Genomic DNA, 18651 nt, shown 5'->3' with positions numbered 1-18651 from the left:
TCAAGAATTATCATAATAATTTCATTGAATATACTCTCAAAGTAAGTCAGAGCTCTAAGCAGTAATTACAAGGACCATTGGCCACAAAAGAATAGAGGTCTGAATATTAATTACATAACATCAGCTTGTCCCATCAGTGGAAATAACGTCACAACCACTTTAAAATACAAAAGAATGAGTCAAGCCTATTCTAAGATGTACACCATCTAATATACCCATTACAAAAGTTTCAGCCTCTATCAGTAGTTAGTCTAACTACTATTAGCCACCAAAAAGCTGTCTCGAAAGACTGTTGCCTACTCTGAAAAGGTTTGAAAAATAATGAGGTGAGACAGAGCCCAGTAAGTAGCATAATTAACGGGGGTGGGGAAAATGCAAGTTTCATGATAATGAACATTTAACATGTTACAATTTGGGAATTTCCATTTAATCTATGCAAAAACAATTTCATTAACCACCTGACAAGAATGATAGGAATAGTTTAGTACCAAGCTTCCAAAAATAACTATGAACTACTTTCCATTTACTGTGAGCTATATAAGCATCCAATACCATTTCAAAATTACAAAACCTCACCCAAGATGCAACAAGGACCAACAAGGATAGAGATATCACCCAGACATCATAACGCCACAAACAAGTTAGAGTCCAAACACACTAGCATGATATGTACCTCTTTTGGCATGTGGTCTATTGGCCCTGCCAAGCCTCACCCACACCCTCAAGGATTTACCTATCCCCTCCATGGGCAGCAGGGGATAATATGTCATATAGTACCTCTTTTGCATATGGTCTCTTGGCCCTACCTAGCCTTACCCACACACTCAAGGATTTACCTCTCTCCCCCCCCCCCCCCCCCCCCCCCCCCCCCCCCCTCCCCCCCCCACACCCCCACATGGGCAGCAGGGAATAACGTGTCGCACAGTACCCCTTTTGCATGTGGTCTTTTGGCCCTATAGGCAGCGGCCTCACCCACACACTCAAGGATTTACCCATGTCATGCGAAGTGTGAGTCTACAACTTGGCTTGTTGTTGCCAAGAAGGGTAATCACCAACATCATAACACAAGGGCAAAGCCACATCAAAAGCTCACAAGCTAATGTATTTGAAATAAACAGTTCACTTCCAAGTAGTTTCATAAAATATTTCAATAACCAAATAGCCACAATATTTTCAACGTCCTCTAAACTATTTCTTGTCATAAATATTTTGTGTGCATTTACCAAATAATACAAACTAAGATAAAGCATCTTTAGAACTTGCAAATAATGCAATAAATTCATAAAATTCATTCCCAAGAATTTTATAAAAGATGATTATCTTTTCCATGCTAACAAATCATGCAATTCCCCATATGCAATAAGAATATACATTTTCATATATAATCATAAGTAGTAGGGTCACAACACAATATATTTTTAGAAAAACATAGTTCCATCATTAATTTTCCAAAATATGTTTGACCCCAACAAAGTTTATACAACATGATTATTTTCCAAAAATCCCATTAAAAGCTACTTACCTTGCAACCCGTAAAAAGGCCTAATTTTCCAAGCTCCAAATAAGATTAGCTAAAACCTAAACAATACCAAGCAAACCTATCACAATAAGCATAAAACTTGAAATAGTATCTAGTTACACATTAGGAATTGCCAAATAAGCACTAAATTAGGAAAGCCTAAATTTAGCCTCACAAATAATATTTTCCACTTCCAAAGTTTCTCAACCAATTACTTTACAAGGCATAGACTCTCATTATACTTATGAATCATTCAAGGCATTATCTCTAACATCAAAACCTCAATAATTTATGAGTAGTTTCCACAAGATTTTCACAACATCATCAAGGGACCCATGACACCAAAATCACAATATTCTTCAAAACAAACAATTTAAATCTTTACTAGCTCCAAATAAACCATAAAAATTATATTCACCATTTATTTCACATGACATACCTCAAAACCCCTAAGTTTTCACCATTCATAAACCTTAGTTAGCCACCACTAGTGAAACCATAAACCCACTCACTCAAATTCATCCACCAAATCAAAAATCCATATACAAAGTTACAAGAATATCACCCAAGAAGCTCATAAATCTCAAGAACATCATTATTAAAGCTTGGGTAAAATAACCTCCAACAAAAAAACATAATACCTATCAAAAGAGATTAGAACTTTTACCTCAAATAACTTATGTGAAGGTGTGATGTTCTTGAGGCTTTTCCGGTGATCTTGCCGGAAAAATGGTGGAGGTGATGATGAGGAGTGTATTGGTGGGAGAGGAGTGTGTGTATGTGTGTTGTGTTGAGTGAAAAAGAAAAAGAAAAGAAGAACAAGGATGAGGGTGCCGGCCAAAAAAGAAATAAGAGGGAGTGGGTAGTGGGGTTAGGTAGGGCACGTGTGGGGCTAAAAAATCTGACTTTTTTTTTTTTTTTTTCCTTCCATTGGGCTGGGCTGTTACAAAGGCTTTCCTCAGCCATGGCTGAAACTCATTCAACTTCTGCTGCGACTCAGGAGGCTCTTGCTTCGCTAAGGACTGCAAGTGATCATCATGGTAAAAAGATTCAAGAGATGCGTACTATCCAAGAAGTGCATACACGCACTATGAATGAGATGAATCAACAACTAGCAATCCTGGTGCAGAGGTGTAATGGCCCTGACCACAACGGATTGCCTCAGTCTCCAACGTATGGTGAGCCTAGGGATGCGAATTCATCTACAATGGCTATGTCTCATCCTGTGAGATTGGAATTTCCAAGGTTCTCTGGAGAAGACCCTGCAGGGTGGGTTTACAAGGCCAATCAATACTTTAAGTATTACAATACACCAGCTATAGAGAAATTGATGCTAGCTTCGTTCCATATGGAGGGTGAGGCTCTAGTTTGGTTTCAAGATAGTGAAGAAGTAGGTCTCTTTGTTGATTGGGAGTCATTGATTCAAGCATTGCACATTAGATTTGGTGCTACGGCCTATGATGATCCTATGGAAACGCTTACTAGACTGAGACAAACTGCTTCAGTGGCATTGTACAAGGCCCAATTTGAGGTGTTGTCCAATAGGATTAAGGGCTTATCTGCAGCTCACAAGTTAAGTTGTTTTTTAAGTGGATTAAGAGATGAGATAAGGCTGCCAGTGAGAATGCTTAATCCTAAGTCCTTGAATGAGGCTTTTGGGTTGGCAAAAATTCAGGAGGAGTATAATTGGAGTTGCAGGAAGTTTTCCAAGATTCAAGGGGATCAAGGCAAGCCTTCTATTTTGGGAGCTCCTCCAAAAGTTCCTTCTCTGCTAGAGTCTAAACCAAGGCCACCTATTAAGAGGATTTCTCCTGCTCAAATGGAAGAAAGGAAGAAGAAGGGGTTGTGTTACAATTGTGATGAAAAGTGGGCTCCTGGCCATATGTGCAAGAGTGCTATGTTATTCTTGTTGGATTATGCAGAAATGACTCATGAGAATGCAAATCCCGGGGTTCACCTAACTGAATTGGAGGGAAATGGACATGCAGATCATATTGGACAGCTTGGGCATGATCAAGAAGATGCAAAGATTACTTTCTATGCATTGAGTGGCACCCCTACTTCAGGAACAATGAGAGTCATGGGAAAGATTAATCAGAGGTCCTTTGTGATCCTAGTTGATTCAGGGAGCACTCACAATTTTATTGATGCTGTGCTGGTTTCACAGTTACATATCCAGATAGATACTTCTCAAATTCTGGAAGTAAAGGTTGCTAATGGTGATGTCATTAAAACTCAGGGTGTTTGTAAGGCAGTACCTATCTTGTTGCAAGGAGAGGAATTCTTGGTACACTTACATGTGCTGTCAATGGGGGGATGTGACTTAGTCTTAGGCACTCAGTGGTTGGGAAATTTAGGAGTAATCCAATGGGATTTTAAATTGCTCACAATGAGTTTTTTTTATAGACACAGGCATGTTCAATTACAAGGGTTGAAGAGTGCTAATTCACAACTGTAAGATGGTAATAATTTTTTGAAACAATCAGTGAAGAAAGGATTGATTCTCCAGATTTCAGTTCAGTTGCAGCCTCAATTGTTGACTGCAGAAGGACAAGTACAGATTCCTGAAGCTATTGCTAATGTGTTACTGGATTACAAGGCTGTTTTTGCTACTCCTGAAGGTCTTCCTCCCTTGAGAGATCATGAACATCGTATCACTTTGAAGGAGGGAGCTCCAGCTATATCTCAGAGGCCTTATAGGTACCCTTACTATCAAAAAAAATGAAATTGAGAACATTGTTAAGGAGTTGTTGTCTGTGGGGTTCATTAGAAATAGTAACAGTCCATTTGCTTCACCTGTTCTTCTTGTGTGGAAGGCTGATGGCTCTTGGAGGATGTGTATTGATTATAGAACCTTGAATCAAGAGACCATTAAATATAAGTATCCCATACCTGTCATTGATGAATTGTTGGATGAACTATTTGGTGCCACTGTGTTTTCTAAATTGGATTTAAGATCCGATTACCACCAAATTAGGATGGAGGAGGAAGACATTCCCAAGACTGCCTTTAGGACTCATGAGGGTCATTATGAGTTTTTGGTAATGCCATTTGGTTTAACCAATGCACCCTCAACTTTTCAGTCAATTATGAATTTAGTTTTTAAACCTTACTTAAGGAAATTTGTCTTGGTGTTTTTTGATGACATACTTGTGTATAGTAAGGATTTGGCTGCTCATATTGGTCATCTTAAATTGGTGTTGGAAACTTTGGTAAATCATCAATTGTATGCCAAACAATCAAAGTGTGTGTTTGCTTGCAAAGAGGTAGAGTATTTAGGAAATTTAATTTCTGGTGAAGGGGTGAAAACAGATCCAAGGAAGACTGCTGCTATGCAATAGTGGCCTATTCCTCATGATGTAAAGGCTTTAAGAGGGTTTTTAGGTTTGACTGGTTACTATAGGAAGTTTGTGAAAGGGTATGGCTTGATTGCAACCCCTTTAACTGCTCTGTTAAGGAAAGATTCATTCAATTGGACTCCTGTGGCTTCTCATGCCTTCCAATTGATCAAAGATGCTATGTCCAGCCCACCTGTGCTTGCCTTACCTGACTTCACCATACCGTTTGTTGTGGAATGTGATGCCTCTGGGTTGGGAGTGGGTGCTGTCTTGATGCAGAACCAAAGGCCCATTGCCTTCCACAATCAAGCTTTAAAGGGCAAAGCACTTGCTCTTTCCACTTATGAAAAGGAATTGTTGGCTTTAGTAGTAGCTGTAAAGAAGTGGAGGCCTTACCTTCTTGGAAGACCTTTTGTAATCAAAACAGACCATCAAAGTTTGAAATATCTGCTGGAACAAAAGATTGGTACCCCTGCTCAGCAAAAGTGGATCACCAAATTACTTGGTTATGCTTTTATAGTTGATTATAAGCATGGTAAAGAAAACTTAGTTGCTGATGCCCTTTCCAGAAGAGAAGCTACTAGGAATGTTGATGCTGATTGTAGTGGAGTTGGTACTCTATGCATCATCTCCTTTCCTACTCCTAGTTGGCTTGATGACCTCAAGGCAAGTTATGAAACTGATCCTGTCATCCAGCCAACAATACAGACAATTAAATCAGGACAGGATGTTCCAGTGGGATTCACACTTTGTAATGATTTGTTGTTCTATAAGGGTAGACTATACTTGGGAAGTTCAAACCAGTCTTTGAAGACTCTTGTCTTGCAGCAAGTACATGATAGCCCTTTAGGGGGTCATTCTGGATACTTAAAGTCCTTCCATAGACTCAAGAAGGACTTCTATTGGTTTGGAATGGGAAGGAACTTAAAGACTTTGGTTAAAGAATGTGATGTATGTCAGAGGTTGAAGAGTGAGACCTGCTTACTTGCTGGTTTGTTACAGCCCTTGGTCATTCCAAATAAGCCATGGCTTGACGTTAGTATGGATTTTGTGGAAGGCTTGCCAAAATCTCAGCAGAAGTCAGTGGTGTTTGTTGTTGTGGACAGATTCACTAAATATGTTCACTTCATTCCATTGGCTCATCCTTACACTGCTGCTAAGGTGGCTCAGTTGTTCATGCAATTCGTTTTTAAGTTACATGGACTGCCTTCAACCATTGTAAGTGACAGGGACCCAGTATTCACCTCTAAATTCTGGTCTGAGTTGATGAAATTGCAAGGTATTAGTTTAGCTATGTCATCTTCTTACCACCTTCAAATTGATGGCCAAACTGAAGTTGTGAACAAAAGTTTGGAACATTATTTGAGAGCCTTTGCTGCTAACAAACCTCAAGCTTGGGTGGCCTGGCTTCCTTTGGCTGAGTTTCGGTTCAACACTAATTTCCATTCTTCTCTTAAGCTGACGCCATTTGAAGCTCTTTATGGATATCCTCCTCCTAAGCTTGTGGATTATGTTCCAGGAACTACAAGGGTGGCAGCTGTAGATTCAATTCTGCAGGATATGCAGCAACTGTTTTCATTACTCAAGCACAATTTATTGGCTGCACAAGAGAGAATGAAGTGGTTTGCTGATAAGAAGAGGGTAGATAGGTCTTTTGCTGTGGGAGATTGGGTGTATCTTAGACTGCAACCTTACAAGCAGTCCTCAATTCAGTCCAAGAAGTTTGGCAAGTTAGCCCCTCATTTTTATGGACCTTACCAGGTGGTGCAGAAGGTTGGAGAGGTTTCTTATAAGCTTGATTTGCCTGCTGGTTCTCAGATCCATCTAGTGTTCCATGTCTCCAATCTCAAAGCTAAATTAGGTGCTAAGGTGGTTCCTAGGCCTGCTTTACCTGCTGTGACTGTGGACCAGATTCCTAACCCTGAACCAGTGGCTGTCTTAGCTACCAGGTCACATCAGTTGAGGAGTAGACTCATCACTCAGGTGCTGGTGCAGTGGCAAGATGAAAGCAAGGATGATGCAACTTGGAAAAGTCTTTTTATGCTGCAACAGAAGTTCCCTCACCTTGTGGGCAAGGTGTTTTGAAGGGGAGGAAATTGTTAGGATGTGTGACTATGTTAGTGTGAGTATCTACTGATGGATGGGTGTGATGTGGGGTAGCTATGTGTGTATGATGCTGCATGAAGAGACGAGTGATGTTGCATGAGGAGTGCTGGTGAGGTGAGTGTGTTAGTAGCTGATGAGGCATGCAGGAGTAGCTGATGAGGTGTGCATCAGGAGGTGCATCAGGTGGTGTTGCTAGGTGTTGCTTAGTTGGCATTATATGCTGAGCTGGCACTAGTGATTGTACCCAAATAAGAGTTAGTTACATACGGTTAGTTTGTTAGAATATTGGCAGCTGGTTAACAGCTGGCTTGGCAGTTAGGCAGTTAGAGAATGAGACATGGAGAAGGTATTAAAAGGCTAGGAAGAGGAGAGCTTGTATCAGATAATACATTCTTAATTCCAATTCTTCAATTCTATTCAATTCTCTCTCTCTAATTCTCTCTCAATTTCTATGTTCATACCTCTTCTCTGTTCTTGAAGGCTTGGTTTACTACAAATTCCATTGATTAATTCCTCTATTCCTAACAATGAGGAGGCACGAGATCTTCCTCAGCCTAAAGAGGTATCTTGCTATGGTATGTTCTCTACTTGACCACTTTTTTTTTCTTATATATATATATATATATATTTACTTTCCTCTTTTTCTTTTACTAATCCATGTTTCTTTCCTCGGCAGGCTGTTCAAGCCTCCTTCCAGGTGGAGGAGATAACCAACAACTACCACTGGCAGATGAATGAGGAGGAGGGAAGGCATAATGCCGCTGTGGAGGCCTTCCAGGTGGCTAAGAAGAGCAACTAGGACCTGAAGGCTAAGCTAATCGAGGTAGAGCGAGAAAGAAAAAGTTTTACCGCCACCTTAGATAACGTTGAAAAACAAGCCGAAGGCTAACGAGTGCTTCTTCAGAACGCCGAGGATCAACTGGCCACCTCTAAGGAGCAGATCATCACCTTGAAGAAAAGATTGGAGGATGTCAAGAAAGTTAAAGGCCAAGCCGAGAAGGCTAGGGAAGAGGCGGAGACAGCTTGAGAGGAGCCAGAGCAACATGGGTATGACATTAGAGTGGTTGAGATCGAGGAAACCCTTAAGGCTGAGGTCTTAGGGGGTGTGTAGGACTTACTATTTTCAAGTATGGAATGAAGCTCTCAACCGAGCTGGGGTTAAGGCTTCTTCCATGCTTAGGAAGGCAGAAAGTGTCTACTACATTCAAGCAATCCGTGCTTCCTCCTTCAGCAGCTCCAAGGTAGACACCCCTCATAAGGTGGCAAATCCTGAGAAAAGCAGCCCTAGCAAGGTCCCTCCCCCTTTCAGCAGCCCTTAAAAAGTGGTCGAGTAGCTTGGGGCGAATGGAAAAGAGGCTGAGATGACCAAAGGAGTGGCCCTTGATGCAACCAAGCCCCTGGCTACTCCCCAAGATCCCATTAAAGACAAGGAGGCACCTAGGATGGAGATCATTCTTGCAACTCTTCCACTTCCTGCCAAAGGTGACCCCAAAGGCACAGGCCAAGGATCCTTGGAGGCTGCAATCCTACAATCCCAGGCCCCGCCTCAAGGAAAATTGTAATAAAAAAGAAGTAGAATTTAGTACAATTCTTTTTTTCTTTTCTTTTTTTCTTTTTTTCTGTTTTGTTTTGCAACTTCTGTTTTGGTTTTCATAGTTTGTAACCAAGTTACCCCTTTGTATTTAGTCTGCCTTGCTTCAGGGCTTTTATTAATGAAAGTTATGCATATTTTCTTTCTTCTTGTGATTCACATACTGTTGTTGATACAATTTGCATCTTATCTAATACCTAATGATTGTAGTAATAAGGTAAAACTCTTCTCATTAATCTGCATAAGTAGTAGAAAATTTATCCCATCCAATATGGTTAGCAGAAAAACAAGTTAAATCTACTAAGTCCATCATCTCGGCAAAGCGTAATTTTAACTTTAAGAATATACACAATAATGTAGCATACATATAGATTTAAACTTACTATGTTCCATATTCATCAATGAGTTTAAAGGGCCAAAGGGATAGTCAATTCTCAAACAAATACAGGTATGCTTGTAAATGCTTTAAGTGATGCTCATGAGCATCCATTTGAGCCTTAAGTACGTGGTCTGAGGAGCCAGGTATAGCTGAGGTTCTATTTGTGCATTAGAAAGATGTCATTAAGTATTAATTTACCTAAAGTATGTGGTCCAAGGAATCAGGCATAACTAAGGTTCTGTTTAATACTTAGATAAATGTCAGGGAGTATTAATTTACCCAAAGTATATGGTCCGAGGAGCAGGCATAGCTGAAGTTCTGTTTAATACTTAGAAAAATGATTGTAAGATAATTTACCCAAGGTATGTGGTCCAAAGATCCAAGCATGACCAATGTTTTGTTTGGTACTTAGATAAATGTTAGGGAGTATTAATTTACTCAAAGCATGTGGTTCGAGGAGCCAGGAATAGTTGATGTTCTGTTTAATACTTAGAAAAATGATTGTAAGATATTAATTTACCCAAGGTATATGGTTTGAGGATCCAAGCATGAACAAGGTTCTGTTTGATACTTAGATAGATGTTAGAGAGTATTAATTTACCCAAAGCATATAGTCCGAGGAGTCAGGCATAACTAAGGTTCTGTTTAATACTTAGAAAAATAATTGTAAGATATCAATTTACCTAAAGTATGTAGTCCAAGGATCCAAGCTGGACTAAGGTTCTGTTTGATACTTAGATAGATAATAGAACACATGACACACAATATAACAAACCCAAATATGGTGAAGAAAGTTTTCATTAATAATAATACATTCTCAAGTTATTTACATTCCAGGGGTGTGGTATAGCCATTTCCTCCAGGTCTTCAAGATAATATGCACATATTCCAGCCACTGATGTGATACGATATGGCCCTTTCCAGTTGGGTCCCAATTTTCCACATGATGGGTTCTTTGCAACTCCTAAAACCTTTTTTAACACCAAGTCACCAAGTGTCAGTGGTCTCAGCTTCACGTTGACATCGTATCCTTACTTGAACTTATGTTGGTAATAGGCCAATTGGACCATGCCATTTTCTCTTCATTCTTCAATTAAGTCTAAACTCTTCTCCAGTAGCCCGCCATTACTAGTTGGAATGAAGGAACTTGTTCTCAGCGTGGGGAATCCAGTTTCTAGAGGAACAATAGCATCGGCCCCATAAGTCATTGAAAAGGGCGTCTCCCCAGTGAACCTACGGGGCATAGTTCAATATGTCCAAAGGACGTGTGGCAGTTCTTCTACCTATTTTCCCTTTGCGTTGTCCAGCCTTTTTTTAATCCCTCCCACTATGACCTTGTTGATAGTTTTAGCCTGTCTGGTCCCCTGTGGATATGCCAGGGTGGAATCTCTATTTGTTATACCCAAGTCACAGTAATATCTCCTGAAGGCCTTACTATCAAACTGCAATTCGTTGTCTGAGATAAGGGTACGAGGGATTCCAAACTGAGTGACAATATTCTTCCAAACAAAGTTTTTAGCATCTACATCCCTAATATTTGCCAATGGTTCAGTTTCAACCCACTTGGTAAAATAATCCATGCCAACCAACAAATATCTTTTATTCCCTGCTGCTTTAGGGAAGGGACCTATAATGTCTAATCCCCATTGAGCAAAAGGCCAAGGGCTAGACAGTGGATTAAGGACTCCTCTGGGTTGATGAATTTTTGGTGCAAATCTTTGGCATTGGTCATACTTCTTCGCATATTCTTGTGCTTCTTTCTACATATTTGGCCACTAATAGTCTTGTGTGAGAGCCCTGTAAGACAAAGATTTGCCCCCAGTGTGGCTTCCACGAATTCTTTCATGAAATTCTTCCAAGAGTAGCTCAACTGTTTCAGGGTGTATGCATAGGAAATATAGGCCAGAAAAAGATTTTTTATACAACTTTTGGTCCTCGAACAACCAAAACTGAGAAGCATTCCTCCGTACCTTGTTAGTCTCGGACTTATTCTCAGGCAAGACATCTTCCTTAAGGAATAGTACAATAGAGTCCATCTAGTTCGGACCTAACCTTATTTGATGACATGAACCACATTTCCTCTTACCTCAGTAGGTTTACATAACTCCTCCACAAGGATCACCCGAGGTAAACTTTGTGCCGAGAAGGTTGCCAGTGTGACAAGAGAGTCTGCTTGTGTATTTTTACTTCTAGGGACTTATGATAAATTAAAAGACTCAAATCTAGACTATAAATGTCTAACCTGGCTCAAATATTCATGCATTTTGGGATCTCTAACTTTCAACTCTCCTTGGACTTGGCCTACTACCAGTCTTAAATCAAAGAATATTTCCACTGCTCTTCCACCTATTTTCTGAACCATGGTCATCTCTACCAGTAAAGCTTCATACTTAGCTTCATTGTTTGTGGCCAAGAAGCCTAATCTCAAGAATTTCTCAATTGTAATCCTTTTAGGAGATATCAGAACTAGCCCCACTCCAGATCTTTTATGGTTCACTGCACAATCAACGTAGACCTTCTAGGAAAAAAGTTTTTGTAAGGAGATTACATCAACCAATTTTTCATCCATGTTTTGCTCCTCTACTTTCTCTTTTAATGGGGTTTCAGCAAACTCAGCTTCTAGGTCGACATGAATCTAACCCTTAATAGATGTGCGAGGCATGTATTTGATATCAAAAGCCCCTAAGATCATTCCCCACTTTGCAATTCTCCTTGTGTATTCAGCGGTTCGAAGTAGAGATTTGAGCTGGTAGCATGCACCACTGCCAAAATGGCATTCTCAAATGGTAGGTAACAGACCTCGGCCTCATGTAGTGACTTATTCACATAATAAACTGGTCTCTGTACACCACTATCAACCCGTATCAGTACTAGGCTCACCGCATAGGAGGCCACTGAAATGTAGGCAAACAAAACTTCATCCACCTCGAGCTTAGACATAATAGGTGGCCAAGAAAGATACTCTTTCAACTATTTGAAAGCTAGGACACACTCCTCGGTCCACTCAAATCCCTTCTATTTGTTCAACAACTGAAAGAAAAGCCTACACCCTGTTTATTGATCGAGAGATGAATAAGTTTGGAGCAACAGTCATCCCTGTTAGCTTCTGGACCTTTTTGGGATTCTGAGGTAGTTGCAGATTATTGATTGCCTTTATCTGGTTAGGGTTAACTTCAATTCTGCAGTATGTAATCATGTACCCTAAGAACTTTCCTAATCCAACACCAAAAGAACACTTAGAAGCGTTAAAGTGTAGCTTGTGTTTCCTTAATATCCCAAAGGTATTCTCGAGGTTATTAACATGCTCGAATTCTACCCTACTTTTTACCACCATATCATCGATATAAATTTCGATGCTTTTTCCTAACTGTGGCACAAACATCTTGGTCATCATCCTCTGATAGGTAGCCCTGCATTCTTCAAACTAAAGGGCATCACTTTATAATGGTAATTCCCAATGAGAGTGACAAAAGCTGTCCTCTCTTGATCATAAAAAACCAAGGGTATTTGGTGGTAGCCTTGAAAAGCGTCTAAAAAGCTCATCCAAGGTGACCTACAGTGGCATCCACTAGCTGGTCAATCCGAGACATGGGGAAAGGGTCTTTTGGGCAGGCTTTGTTCAGATCTATGAAGTCCAAACATACCACTTTCCATTTTTCTTCTTCACAACCATAGTGTTGGCCAAGCATTTAAGGTAGAACACCTTTTTAATAGCCCCAACTTGCTTAAGCTTCATCACCTCGTCTTTGACTTCATCAGAAGGATCTTTAAATGAGCACCGATGTGGTTGCTTTCTGGGGATGACAGATGGATTAACATTCAAATGATGACAGATGAAGCTCGGATCCACCCCCAGAGCTTCATAAGCATTTTAAGTGAACACATCAATGTTCCTCTTGAGAAACTCCACTAGCTCTTCCTTCTCCTAAGACGATAACTGAGCTCCAAGCTGAAAAAACTTCTCCGGGTCATCACCTACAGCAAATTTCTCTAAATCCTCACATTTCGCCTCCCCGGCTGGCCCATCCATAGGTAGCACCGAAGACTTTGATTGCTATAAGCCTCCCTCAGTAGAGGTCAAGGACTCAGCTGCAAATTAATGCAAAATTACCGACACAAGGCACTGCCTAGCCATGGAATGACTCCCTACCAGCTCCTCGATCTAGTCCCCTGACAGATACTTCACTTTCTGACGCAGAGTTGAAGAAACAGCCCTTAGGGCATGAAGCCAGGGTCTATCCATAATGGCCATGTAGGAAGAATATACGTCTACTATAATAAAGTCCACTTCAACCACTTCTGAACCCGCTTGCACGGGCAGTTTAATCTGACCCTTTGAAATCACAACCTTCCCATCAAAGCTTACTAAAGGGGAATCATAGGCTCTCAAATCCTCGGACCTTAAGTTTAGCCCTCTGTACAGTCAGGGTACATAATCTCTGCACCACTGCCCTGGTCTACCATCATCCTCTTCACATCATACCCCACTTATTTTAAGGGTGACTACCAAAGCATTATCATGTGGCTGGATGGTTCCCATCTTGTCCTAATCTGAAAAACTCAGCGCTGGTCGGATCTCCACTCTAGCCCTCTTTGGCTCAAAATTAGAGTCCTCGGCTGCTATTTGAGTTACAGATATTACCCTAGAAGGCTAAGAACCAGTTCTCCCTGGTGCAACAAAGATGACATTGATTATGCCCAACGGGGGCCTTGAAGAAGCACTCCTTTGAGCCTCTGACCTCATTTAACTTCCTTACTTGGGTCGATACAAAAACTACTGTAACCTTCCCTCCCTAACCAGTTGCTCTAGATAGTTCCACAGAGTTCTGAAGTCCTCGGTGGTATGCACCAGCTCCTGGTAGTATTGGTAATGAAGGCTCTAATTGAGCCTCAAGGGGTTTCCATTCATCTTATTCGGCCATTTGAAGTATGACTTGTTCTTGATCTTCTTCAAAACTTGATGTACCAGTTCTCAAAACACAATGTTTACCACCTGAGGAGTTGTAGGCCCAGATTGCCCAGCAAAATCTCTCCGGGGTCTGTTATTGTTGTAGCGGTCTAATCTGAAATCCCTCATCTCTTAAGGGATAACCTTACCCTTTCCCTTGCCTTGCTATTGGTCCTCCTCAACCCTTTTATACTTATCAATCTGATCCTTAAGCTGGCGTATACTGGTAACAGGTTTCCCAATCAAAGACTTCCTTAAGCCATGCTCGGTAGGTAAGCCAACCTTGAAAGTCCTAATGGCCACGTCATCAAAGTCACCATCTATTTCATTGAACATCTCCAAGTATCTATCCGAATTCATTTTCAGGGTCTCCCCCTCCTTCATGCATAGGGACAACAAGGAATTCAAAGGCCGAGAAACCCTATTACATGTGATAAAGCAAGATCCAAATGCTTGGGTGAGTTCTTAAAGGAATTAATGGAACCTGCACCCAGACCATCAAACCACTCATCGTCACAGGCCCTAAGATGGATGGGAACACCTTGCACATCAAGGCCTCGTTCTTGGAGTGCACAGCCATTCTCTGATTGAAGTGGCTAACATGCTTTACAAGGTATGTTCAATCATTGTACATGGTGAACGTGGGCCGAGTGAACCACCGAGGAAGTCTCCCTTCTTCAATCCTGCTCGTGAAAGGTGATCTGAAAATTTGGTTGAGTACTCTACTCATAGCGTCATTTCGTAGGCCTCTTGAAGATGAATTTTTGTTTCTGCGCTCATAATGGTAGTCTTCATCATACGAGAAAGACTCATTAGGAGGAGTCCTTGATTTGCGCCTATAGCTACCATCCTCTTCACCATCGAAAGAGAAGTTAGAAATGGAAGAAGCTCGCTTTCTCCATTTGTGGCGTAAACTTCTCTTCAAGTGATCGATCTCTAGCTACATGGCTCTGGTGTTTTGCTCATGAGAGAGATGGCTACCACCCTGAGAATGGCTCCTACTAGTGTGGGTAGTATGCACACTCCCCTCCCAATCCCTTCTTTGTTCAAGATCACGGGAGTGATCTTGATGTTGAGACCGCATAGACTCTGCCTAATTTGGACCCAAACATACCATCATTGAACGTTAAACTCACTACAACACCAGTAATTCCCACAGACGGCGCCAATTGTAAAGACTAGATTTGAGTCCCTAGCCCAAAAGATAGATGGACTCAGGGCCAAGAAGCCTAAAATAATGAATTTGTAAAAAATGAGTTGGAAAAACTGGACTTTAGTGAATCAGACAACAAATAAGGTAGATCTTGAAGACAAAAGAATGAAGATAAAAAAGTTTAAACTGAAGAAAATCGTCCTCGACAAAGTCCAAGGAGATTGGTTCTAATATATCTCTATCAGGTTTGATTACAAAGTCAGTTCTTGATACTACAGTATTTTTCTCTTAGTTTTGATCCCTTCACTGTGGATGGTCTCTTCTATTATATAGTTTTTTTTAGACAATCCTGGTTCTCTACTTATTGGTCATCCAAGCTACTACTTAAGTACTTGTCCCATTAGATACCCTCTCAGGCCTTCTGTGCATTGGGGAAGCCAATGTAACATTATTCAGGGGTCTTCTCCACATTAATGCAGCCAGAAAGTTAGTTACAGAGCATTCAATGCGGTGGTAGCAGCCTTCTTCTTAAATATTTTTGGACTCCCCCTGTCCTAGGTTTCTGTAATGCTTATCTATACCTACAAAACTTCCTAAAACGTTACTCTAGATGGCAGACCACTTCTTTGGATCTCGGCTTTGGTTGGCCGAGAAGGCATTCATCCTCGACCTACCCTTCTAAGCCTTTATGACCGAAACTAACTTCTTCATTTACTAACGCGGACCCCTTTGATAATGTTTTCTCCTCTTCAGACAACCTTTTGTCCTGGGATTGGGCCCCAGGCCCAATATTTATACAGATAATGAGCTTCTAGGCCTAATACCCTTACATGTGTTATTGACACACAAAAAAAAAATACAAATACAAATACAAATACAAATACAAATACATGAAATTTTACAGTTTTTTCTACGAGTTTTCATATTTTGGAATCATCACACGATAATTTATTATCAATTGTGATTATCTAATGTCAATGTGAATGTGATCATTTTATTTTGTTAAGTTTGTATAACATTTTTATTTTTATGTAATTGTCTTTATTTATTTGTTATTGTTTTTTTTTATTATAAATTATTGATTTTATATTAATTATCGACCCACATAACCACATTCATCTATACATAAATAATACATTTAACAATCACTAACTTTACTATATATTTTTTTTCTTTGAATCACTAGTTTTATAACAAAAAGTTAATATAACATGATAATAATATATACATGTAACAAATCCTCTGTATTTCTTAGTTATTAAATTATATAAAGTTATATTATATGTATACCATGTACACATTCACACACTTCACAATTCACACAAATAACATTATATCAAAATAAATAAATAAATAATGCACTCAATTAGTATCAAACACACACACACACACACACACACACATATATATATAATATAAATTTATAGTAAAGAGAGACATTCAAAACTCACAAACACTCACATTTTACTCTTAGAGTAGGAGATTCATAGAAAGTTAGATAGAGAACAAAGATGAGATGAGATTCATGAGAGAAAATGAGAGTGATTTGTGTTGATAGTTAGTTTTGAGATGAGCTAATCTATGTTGTTTGATTTTGGGCATGTGCTAGATTTAAGTCAAGTTGTGTTAGGTTCTAAGACTTTAGAAACTAAATGTATTAGAACTTCAATGTATATTGTGTTGGTAAACCATGATCAAAACTTAGAGTCTAGATTTAGGCTGCTCAAAGTGTGTTTATGTGTAAAGTTAGAATAGAGTGATTACAAAATTTACTAGACTAAATCTACAAGGCTCGATCAATCGAAAATTAGACTCAATTGATCAAACCTCATGCAAATTATTTTTTCTATAGAATTTCCAACTCAGCCCAAGTCCATATGATGTGTAAGGTTTTATATTTTGCTTCAAGTATAAAAGGAAAAAACCCTAATCACGTTTTAGATGTTGTTGATATGATGTGTGTGTGAATCTTCTATGAGATCTAGAGGTGTTTACCTTCATACACACTCAGAGTTATCAAGATCAAGATTGATGTCAAAAACTTGGTGATCTCTTCAATTGCTGTTTCAAGAGCATAAAGAAAAACAAAAGTAGGAGAACTTGTGGTTACTGTGGACCAAAGAAAGAAGTAGTACGTGGACTCGGAGCTGTCACATGGTTATGGTAATAAGTTTTCTACTTGAGGTAATAATAGGATGTTAGTGATCTAAGTCTTATTGTACAAACTCCAATTCTTTCATAGTTGATCTGTTTTACTTTGAGTATAGTTAGGTTAAATCCTCCCCTAGTTTTTTATTGATTTGGTTTTCATATGTTATTATATCATGTGTTTTTTATATTTCTGCACTATTTATATGATATGATTTGAATGTATTTAAGTTAAATCTTATTAATGAACTTGTTAATTAACTTAGCTTAATATTAGGTTAAATAACTTGTTAAGGAGTCTAAAAACGTATAAATTGTGCAAAAATACTTTTAAAGGTAATTATATTAATAAAAAATATTATATATATATATATATTTCCAAGTCAGGGTTAATTTGAAATTATAAGTGCAGCCGCCTTCAAAATGAAAATCAATCAATTCTGCAGTTAAAATCTATCGATATATCTAGGTGTACAAATGATTAAATCATTTGTAGATTCGTCTGTCTCTTTTGATGTGAAATAATTACGAAAGCAAAAATATACATTACTCGTACTACGTACATAGGAAATGGGATTTGGATCCCAACTCATCAGAAGAGTACCGCCACCCTCGTTCGCATGCTGTACTTATAAATAATAAACTTCTTAACCGTTTTCTCCTACTGCTTTCATAATGGACACTTGGCATAAAGAAAAACACTCATGGGTCATGACAGACTGCTATAAACCTTACCTTGATTCTTGATTTCTAGAAATACGTAATTGAAGCTGGGCCACATATTAATTCTGGGGAATTAATAGACCATGCAAAGCTTTTGAGCATGATTTTTTTTTTTCCCCTTCTTTTTGCTCACTCTTTTTCTTTTTCTTTGATCGACTTTTTCAGTTTTTCCACACTCTTTTGTCACATCGTCCAGGTCTAGCAAATCAATATCTGACTTTTATTGCCAACCCACACCTGCCCCTTCATTCTCGCATTTGATATTTCTGTATCAAAAAAGAAGGTAGCAGAGCACAGTTGGAGCTCGGCCACTTGTTCCTTATCTTGAAGCATTTATTTTTGAGGCTAGAATGGACCATGCAAAAGCTGTTCAACAATAACTTTCAGATTTTTGGATTTTTTTTTTTGGAGGAACTTTTAGATTCTTTTGTGGTCACTGTCTCATATGCCGCTTGAAATTGTTAAAGCTTTGGGGAACAGGTTTCTTCCATTATTATTCTAGTTATAGAGAACAATTTTTTCAACGCAAAATGATCACGCGGTTCAATTATTGTCCTTTTTTGGCTTATTAATATCAGAAGGAGAAAAAAAAAAAAAAAAACTGTTCACGCGGTTTGATTGATGGGGAAGGAAAGGAAGAGAAGGGAATGATTTCTTGCACCAGAAAATAATTTTTTTTCCCTTCCTATTCTTTTATAATTTTCTCTTCTCTTTATTTCATCATGAATGTTTAAATAGTGTATAAA

The 18651-nt window shown here is 39.2% G+C and overlaps 1 long non-coding RNA gene across 1 annotated transcript; it reads right to left on the bottom strand.

Moving 5' to 3' along the window:
• LOC112027457 (uncharacterized) lies at positions 1-2333 on the bottom strand. The gene is made up of 3 exons (XR_002884470.2): positions 2187-2333; positions 1523-1578; positions 1-301 (listed from the first exon to the last, which is right to left on the bottom strand). It is a non-coding gene; the product is annotated as an uncharacterized LOC112027457 (long non-coding RNA).
• Positions 2334-18651: the final 16318 nt, after the last annotated feature.

The sequence above is a fragment of the Quercus suber genome, unplaced genomic scaffold (assembly GCF_002906115.3).
Source record: "Quercus suber isolate HL8 unplaced genomic scaffold, Cork oak 2.0 scaffold_152, whole genome shotgun sequence".
Classification (NCBI taxonomy): domain Eukaryota; kingdom Viridiplantae; phylum Streptophyta; class Magnoliopsida; order Fagales; family Fagaceae; genus Quercus; species Quercus suber.
This window is presented reverse-complemented; position numbering and strand designations above follow the sequence as displayed.